We start from the raw sequence: 486 nt of genomic DNA, 5'->3' as shown, positions 1-486 counted from the left end.
CCGGAAAACACTCCTAAAGCCAGCAAACAGTCTTTGAACTAACCACAGGCTTTTCTTTGTTGTTGCTGTTCTTGTTTTATCATTGACTTTTTGTTGTTGCTGCTGTTTTTTTTTTTCTTTTGTTGTTTTGTTTTGTCTGCCTTGTTTTTGTGCACGTTATTATCTCCGCAGGTCTGTCTAAATAAGATAGGCTGGATGAACAATCTGGAGAAAACAACGGGACCTATAGTTCCAGGAGGGACATGGGAGAGGGGGAGGTGGGGGGAAAGGAAGTGGTGTTAACAAACCCAGGGACAAGGGAACAACAAGTGATCCAAGTCAGTGATAAGGAAGGTGTAGGAGGTCTGGAGGAGGGTGTAGGAGGCATGATCAAGGGTAATGTAACGGAGAGGAATTACTGAAACCCAAATGAAGGCTGAGCATGATAGTGGGACAAGAGGAAAGTAAAAGGAAATAGAGGAAAGACCTAGGAGGCAAAGGGCATTT

Source organism: Echinops telfairi, unplaced genomic scaffold, assembly GCF_000313985.2.
Source record: "Echinops telfairi isolate 266 unplaced genomic scaffold, ASM31398v2 ScPeMD7_2291;HRSCAF=2852, whole genome shotgun sequence".
NCBI lineage: Eukaryota > Metazoa > Chordata > Mammalia > Afrosoricida > Tenrecidae > Echinops > Echinops telfairi.
The sequence above is the reverse complement of the archived record's forward strand: the minus strand, read 5'-3'. Positions refer to the sequence as shown.